The sequence below is a fragment of the Thermobia domestica genome, chromosome 9, assembly GCF_964235325.1.
Source record: "Thermobia domestica chromosome 9, izTheDome1.hap1.1, whole genome shotgun sequence".
NCBI lineage: Eukaryota > Metazoa > Arthropoda > Insecta > Zygentoma > Lepismatidae > Thermobia > Thermobia domestica.
Genome location: NC_137462.1, coordinates 7,973,505 through 7,981,443, shown reverse-complemented (window position 1 = coordinate 7,981,443; position 7,939 = coordinate 7,973,505).

Here is a 7,939-nt window from a genome sequence, read left to right as displayed (position 1 = left end):
GATTTTCGTCCACGTGCGTCCCAGATCTAAAAAGATCTTATTCAACCAAATTCTCATAACCTCAATTCAATCATGATGACACGAAACAATGTCACTTTCTTGATGTCCTCATTGTCCGAAGAAAAGTGTGGATGTTAACAAATTTATTACATAACATTACAAGCTCTTGTTGATAGACTAGAATTCATACAATTTAAAGTATACACATACTGTATTTTTTGCACATATCTCTTTAGAGATAAACAAGAGTAAATTAGGTCTCCTGAAACTCAAGACCGTACTACAATTAAACTAAACAAATTAAACCAATAATTAATAATTATCTATGGTCTTGACAATATGCACAAATGTATTTGAGAACACATAATAGGAACTCACGAATCTGGTCGAAAGTTAGTACACGAGAAGAAAGTCATTCTAGGTAGTACTGTTCGCAATATGCACAAATATATTTGAGAACATACAATAGGAACTCACGAATCTGGCCGAAAGTTAGTACACGAGAAGGAAGTCATTCTAAGTAGTACTGTTCGCAATATGCACAAATGTATTTGAGAACACATAATAGGAACTCACGAATCTGGTCGAAAGTTAGTACACGAGAAGAAAGTAATTCTAGGTAGTACTGTTCGCAATATGCACAAATGTATTTGAGAACACATAAGAGGAACTCACGAATCTGGTCGAAAGTTAGTACACGAGAAGGAAGTCATTCTAGGTAGTACTGTTCGCAATATATCATCCATGGCACATCCTGAACTTGTTACGAAACATATAGTAGGTATCCTTATTTTAATATAACGTGTAACTACCCTAAGCGGCTACACAACTGTTCGAACACGTAGTCCGGTCAAATGCTTATTCTATATCTGCCTTCGATATCATCGTTGTTGGAATCGGCTGGTGATCAGGGTCCGTCACACCATACCTCAATCGTGCTTGTAATTTTAGAACATATTTCCGTTCCTGATCCACACTTCCGCTTCCACCCATCTTTTATCCGTCTGCCGATTGGTTCAAATATCTGTCCCGTACACCAGTATATTCTTTTACCTGTTCACCCAGCCACAACCAATCTTACCAAAGAAGGTTGATGGTAGGCATATCCTTCTATTGATCCATCCACCCCCTCCTAATCAAGCTTCCAATTTTGAAGATTTTGTTTGTTTATTTATCTAAAATATTATTTTTCTTATTGATTGTTATCTTGATTTTAAACTTCTGTATCGTGTTTATATATATTTTTAATTAATCCAATCCAGATGTGAAACATAGCATGCAGTGTTCTGATGGTTTGATTAGAAGCAAACACATTGCACTCCATCGTCGAAAATAGTGGATTTGTATTTATCCAATTTCTTCCAGTGACTTGATATTTTACCAGAGACATTTAATGTGATATCAACAGAAGTGATACTTAAAATCTCTTAGTAGTGAGCAAAGCAGTGTGATTTGGATACTCTAGGTCTTCTCGACATGGTGTTGTTCCGTGAACAGGCCCGTAGCCAAAGAGGAGCTAGAGAGGATAGTGCCCACGCTAAATTATTTTTTGCAACCTCGAAAATAAAATGTAGGAGTGAATGTTGAAATTGATTCAAAACTAGACATGAAATTCTTACAATTTTATTATTTCTAAATTAAATTCTATAAAGCGCAATTTAAAAATGATATAATTGTTGCTAGGTGCACCGTACATTTTCCAATCGCCTTTACCCATTTCAAAATTTCAAACCCAAATACATTATTACTGCACCAGACAAACATAAGTGAATAAACTGTAAGTCCCATTTATTTTGAGAGGTGAAGAGGTCAAGGGTTGATAAAATGGAGCCTTTTACTGTATATTAATATAATCTAAAATTGCTATAATATAATAATGATCGAATTTATAAAGAAAGAAATACATAAATTTTAATGATTAATAAGAAATAAAATACCTCGAAAAGCAACATATATTAGTTACAAAAAAAATGAAAGGACAGCTTACTGCAGAACTGGTGGGGGGCGCGGTGGCTCAGTGGTAGAGCGTTCACCTCTGGTGCTTGGGGTCCCGGGTTCGATCCCAGCCCCCGCCAAGTGAACTTTGTGGTGGACAAACATCGTGCTCGTGGGTTTTCTCGGGGTTCTCCCGTTTCCTCCCACTTTCTTCATTCCACCATTTTCACTCATCTCTCATCATCACCGTCTCCTTTAGCCTAACCGGCATAACCGTGGGACGTAAAACTTAGATTTCATTCATTTCATTTCATGCAGAACTGGAAAATTTGGCAACACTGAAAATATGTGCTTCACCCTTACAGTAGAACTGATAAGAATTGTTAAAAGTATAAAGCCTGTATGAATCTTATTTGTCATTGAAAGAAAAAAATTCCAAGATTTTTGATTGAATTTCTCGCCGAAGAAACTTAAGATGGCGTTGAAAACTTGCAAATTTCAATTGCAAAATCTTGGTTAGTGACACCAGGGGTGGACTGGCCATAATCAAGTACCGGCCCGATGGCCGCTGCGCCCTCCTCACATCAGGCCTTTTCGCCCTCCTCGGGAGAGGCTAAGACCGTCTTAGCCTCGGGAAGGCGCACAGTTTCCTCTCTGAATACATTTTTTTAAAAAAGCAAAGGTACATAATTATTTTATAAATTCGCTAGCCTTTGGCCAGCTAGGGCTCCACCCCAGACCCCGGTATTTGTTCGGCCTGCGGCCTCGCTCTTTCTGTTTTCTGCGTGGGAGTGCTATTAATGATATTAGATTTACCCCTAAATATATAGATTTGACCCTAATATTAGTCATTTTGGACGATTTTTACATATCACCCTTACCAACCACACGCTCCACCCCAAATCCCGGTATTTGCTCGGCCTGCGGCCTCGCTCTTTCTGTTTTTGCTTTGGGAATCATTATAATGATCTTAGGGACTTTGAAATTTATAGATTTGACTCTAATATCGGTCATTTTGGATGATTTTTATATATCAATCCTCTCACCCCCAATGCTCCGCCCCCATATCCCGTCTTTATTCAGCCTACGGCCTTGCCCTTTCTGTTTTAGGCTTTGGTGGTACCATTAATGATCTCAGCGACTTCGAAATATACTGATTTCACTCTAATCTCGGTCATTTTGGATCATTTTTACATATCTCTCCCTCCCACTCCCGCCGTTAGAGACGGTAGTGGCGTTACATAAAACAAGACTCCGTTCAAGACTTACAGATGAACGTCTGGAATCATTGTTCTTGATGAACTCAGAAAGAGACATTCTGACCAAAATAGACAACAATCTTATTATTGACAAAATGTGTAAAAAAGGAAGGAGATGCGAAGGCTCCTTCAAGCATAAAGCAGTGACTTTACTTTCATTTTCCAGTTTTGTTTTTGAATTTCTTTTTTCGCTACGTAGGTATATAATTCTCAATTTACTTTTTTTTTAATTTGTAGTAAATGTTTCATGTATACTTTTTATTAACGGTTTTAAAAATAGATGAAGAAATAAGTTAATGTTGTGATGAACATAGTTTTAAAAGGTCAGAAGTATGAAAAATAGCATAAGCCCCAAACTTAACTCAAATATTCAGTTATAATTAGGCGGTTAACAAATGTAGCCGAAGAATGTAAACAACTGGTGTGATTTTTGTAGTCTCAGTTAAAGTGTGCAGATTTATATAGGCCTAATATACGAGGCGTTTTTTTTTTTAAGTAAGGCTGTTTGAACATAAGTACACAACGAAAAGTTATTTCAAAAAAGTAAATGTATGTTCAGAAAGTACATACTTTACTCTATTTTTCGACATAGTTGCCAAGTTTGTTTAAACACTTATCATACCTCTCAACCAATTTCAAAATACCCTCTTCATAAAAACTTGCCGCCTGCTCCGATAACCAAGCCTTCACTGCCGTTTTCACATCGTCATCATCATTGTAACGGTTGCCACTGAGGTGTTGTTTGAGGTGAAGGAACAGATGGTAATCGCTCGGCGCAAGATCAGGACTGTAGGGTGGGTGGTCTAAAACTTCCCAGCCAAAACTGTCCAAAAAATCGCGGGTCTGACATGCAGTGTGAGGTCTTGCATTGTCATGGAAAAGAAGAACAATGCCCTTTGTCAGCATGCCGCGTCGTTTGTTTTGAATCGATCTGCGTAGCTTTCACAGGGTTTGGCAGTATGCTTCTGCATCGATAGTGGTTCCTCGTTGCATGAAGTCGAGCAACAAAACACCATGCCTATCCCAAAACACCGACGCCATGATTTTGCGCTGGGTCAGAGTCTGTTTGGCCTTCACCTTTACAGGCGAGTGTGTGTGTCTCCATTCCATGCTCTGTTGCTTCGATTCGGGGTGATATGCGAAACCCATGTTTCGTCTCCAGTTACGATCTGACTCAAGAAGCTGTCACCTTCTTCATGATAACGAGTCAAGAACTTCATGGCGCACTCAAATCTTTGGTTTTTGTGGTCCTCTTTAGAAGTTTCGGGACCCAACAGGAGCACAGTTTCCTAAACTTTAGGTGTTCAGAAACAATTTTGTAAAGCACTGATCTCGACACGTCAGGAAATTCGTTTGAGAGACCTGTTATTGTGCAGCGCCAGTTCTCACGAACCCTCGCTTCAACTGAAGCCACCAAATCGTCTGTAATCGAAGAAGAGTGACCGGAGCGGTCCTCATCATGGACGTTGTCACGGCCATTTTTGAATTCTCGTACCCACTTACGCACTTTGCTTGCACTCATAACAGTATCACCGTACACTTCGCAAATCTGTCGATGAATTTCTGCAGAGACAGGTTACTTGCTGACAAAAACTATATCACTGAGCGAACCTCACACGCGGCGGGCGACTTGATAGTCTTAAATATTGTGAAAGCACAGAACCACAACCGTACATGTCAGCTACAGAGTTGAAACTGAGCACAGTTGTTCCCGAGACAATGCGGTATGCGCGTGAACTACTAGTGTCTACAACAAAACGGACCTTACTTAAAAAACACGCCTCGTATTTAGTACTCAAAGTCTCTTTGTTTGTTCATGAAAATATTGAATTTGTATAATTCTATCGTGATTAACAGCAATAGCTAGTTAATCTTTTGTTGTTTTTTGTGTACTAATTTTCCGGGGGAAGCCCCCGGCACTTTCTTTTATTAGGAGGGGGTATTCCATACAAGCGAAAGCCTCAGATGGACGGCGCCCTCCCAGAGTATGTGACCGCGCTCTTTTTACCTAGCCAGTCCACCCCTGAGTGACACTGTTGCCACACTTGGTACAATTGTACCAAATTCAGCCCTTTTTGTCATTCATTGGCCCGTTGGTACCACGCTGGCATTTTCAGCCCCTTTTGTGAAAAAGTTGGTGCGATTTACCCCAATTCAGCACCATAGATGCCACTGTGACTTAAAATTATTAATAATGTGTTGTGATGTCTTTCAGGTAAGGTTCTAGGACGCTGGACCCGTTTTACATTTCTTTTTACAAATGTCAGTTTACTTACCTTATATTCTTCTTACAGTCTATTATCCTCTTTCTGTCGTGAAATAAGCGAGAATAAGGTGTAATAATTTATATTTTAATATTTTATTATAACGTATTGTTTACACACGAACTCGGAGATGATTGATTTTTTGTTTGTTTTATTTATTCTTTCTTATATAACTATAATACCGTTTTGATGTATTGGTCACTTTGAAATAGAGGTGCGTTTGGTTTCCTTACAATAAATAGTGAAGAAGATAACTGTTTTCCCTTTTAATTTGCGGCCTCTGTTGTACGAGGGTAAGTCAACTGAAAACCATAAAAGTAGAAATAAAAATCCGCATATGGCGCCAGTGAGCTGTAAGTTGGCATGCCTGTTTACGATAGTATGCCGGATGTCTCCTAGGTGGCAGCAGCCGGCAGATGCACAAACACCGGCGCAACAACAGTTCCAAAATGGCAGCCCCACTAGCCACATGCACCAGCGAGGAGCAGCGTTCTGTGATTCGGTTTTTGCGAAGTGAAGGTGTGAAACCGATTGATATTTTTAGGCGAATGAAGGTTCAGTATGGAGATGCGTGTTTGTCACAGCCACAAATCTATGAATGGTGCCGGAAATTTGCAAATGGTGTTACGACTGTGGCCGATGCTCCACGCCCCGGCCAGGCTCGGCGCGTAGTGACTCAGAGACCATTGCAGCCGTTGAAGCTATCGTTTTGGAAAACCGCCGTGTGACAATAGACGAAATTGCAGCATGTGTACACATGAGTCATGGATCGGCACATCATATTGTGAATAATGTTCTCCAGTTTCATAAGGTGTCTGCAAGATGGGTGCCCCGACAACTGACGCCTGAACTGAAACAGCGACGTGTTGATGCGTGCGAAGACCTTTTGTGGCGTGCTGAACGTGACGGTAATGCCTTCCTGTCACGAATCGTCACTGGTGACGAAACATGGGTGCATTACCATCAGCCTGAAACAAAGGCTCAAAGAAGCAATGGGCGGCAGAAAGTTCCACTCCGATGAAGAGCTACGCAACGCGATGCACGAGTGGTTGCGCCGTCGCCCAAAAGACTTTTTTTCTGCAGGTATTCAGGCTCTTCCGAAGCGCTGGCGAACTTGCATTGAACGAGGAGGGGACTATGTTGAAAAGTGATTTACTTCTGTACCCTGTGTGACCAATAAATAATATTTTAAAAAATAATTATGGTTTTCATTTGACTCCCCCTCGTACTTCCTATGTGCAAAAAAAAATCTACTTCCACGATTGTTCGAGGTCGTCCTATTTGAACGTTTTTAAAAAGAGCACTTTCTTGATTTGAACTCTTGGATGAGAGCGGGGGGGAGGGGTCTAGAACTTCAGTTCTTTTAGCTTCATGTTATTGAGCCATGTATTACACTGGTATATATGTATTATGCCATGTATTATAATGTATTATAATGAATTCAGCCCTTTTTGTTTCAATTTGGTACTATTTTTCAGCCCACTCCAGACCTAGGACTGTGGCAACACTGCTTAGTGATGAGCAAATGTAAGACCAAGACCAAGACCGGGGTGGTCTTTGTCTTGGTCTTGCACTGGAATCCTTGGTCTTGGTCTTGCACACCCAGTCTTGGTCTTGGTCTTGCATGCAAGAGTCTTGCAAGTCTTGCATTTAAGAAATCTCAAGCCTTTCATAGGTAAATTTTACTATGGCTATAAGGGATAATAAACTCTACAATGCACCAGTAGTAACGGAAATACAATGTATGTTTCTAAATGTAATATAATTTAATGTCGGGTAAGTATGATGATAGTGTACAACATAGCTGATGACCTTTATTTTATTATATTTTTTTTTTATGGGTGCCCACGCTTCACTACTTATAAGATATGTCTAAATCACAACGTTTCGTAATCTGTTTATATTTTTTAACAGATCTAACACTCCACTGGTTCCCAAACTGGGGAGACTACCCCTGAGACGCATGAAAGAAAATCAAGGCGGCACAGGTTATTGAAATACCACGAATTGCAAAATTATTTTTACACTCTAAAGGCGTCAGATTTTTTTTTTCAACCACGATTAGCTAATCCTTGTAGTAAACAAACTTCCACTTAAATATTGAGATTTTGTTACTCTATGGGGCATAAACATGGACATTACGCAAAAGCGATTTTAAAAAATTGCAGGCTTTTGAAATGTGGGCATGGAGGAAAAAAAGGAGAGAATTAGCTGCGTTGAACATAAAACGAATGAGAAGGTGTTAGAAATATTAACAGTAGGGGGGAAAAAGAAGAATTTTAGATATTGTTAAGAGGAGGAAGAGGAACTGGTTAGGATATGGCCAAGGAGGAACTGTATTATGAGGAACGTGCTAGAGGGTATTGTGGAAGGAAAGAGAGGGAGGGAGCGAAGGAGACTGTAGTTGAAGGAAGGTATTAAAATAGAAAATTGCTACGTCAAGACGAAGAGACTAGCTGAGAACCACCGAACGTCGAACCT